Source organism: Sinocyclocheilus grahami, unplaced genomic scaffold, assembly GCF_001515645.1.
Source record: "Sinocyclocheilus grahami isolate Dianchi unplaced genomic scaffold, SAMN03320097.WGS_v1.1 scaffold1854.1, whole genome shotgun sequence".
Classification (NCBI taxonomy): domain Eukaryota; kingdom Metazoa; phylum Chordata; class Actinopteri; order Cypriniformes; family Cyprinidae; genus Sinocyclocheilus; species Sinocyclocheilus grahami.
Genome location: NW_015507033.1, coordinates 15,916 through 16,195, shown reverse-complemented (window position 1 = coordinate 16,195; position 280 = coordinate 15,916). Strand labels below are relative to the sequence as shown.

The window sequence follows — 280 nt, the reverse complement described above, 5'->3', positions numbered from 1 at the left end:
ATGAGAGCAGCTTCACACTTCCAGATGTGATGTGTGTGTGACTGAAGATCTTTACACTGAGCTATCAGTGCAGCTGCTCTCCAATGGCTCCGCCCCCAGACCCGCCCCTAGCCCCGCCCCTCACTCTCATTCCTGCAGTGTCTCGCTCTTGTCTGTAAAAGGGTGTGGCGTTTGGGAAGGTCCTGACAAGCCCTTTTCCCTCCGGCTCTGTGAAAGATAGCTTTACCGTTTGTTGGCTCACACACACACACACACACACACACACTCTCTTCCCTCCAAA

General features: G+C 53.6%; 1 protein-coding gene across 2 annotated transcripts in view; it reads right to left on the bottom strand.

Moving 5' to 3' along the window:
* The window catches only part of LOC107573034 (epithelial membrane protein 1-like), a 31,199-nt gene extending 31,128 nt beyond the window's left edge, over positions 1-71 (bottom strand). For both annotated transcript variants that reach the window (XM_016259477.1, XM_016259476.1), the window contains exon 1: positions 1-71. This exon is cut by the window's left edge and continues 29 nt beyond it. The gene's annotated coding sequence lies outside the window, so the exon portion shown is untranslated.
* Between the last annotated feature and the right edge of the window lie 209 nt (positions 72-280).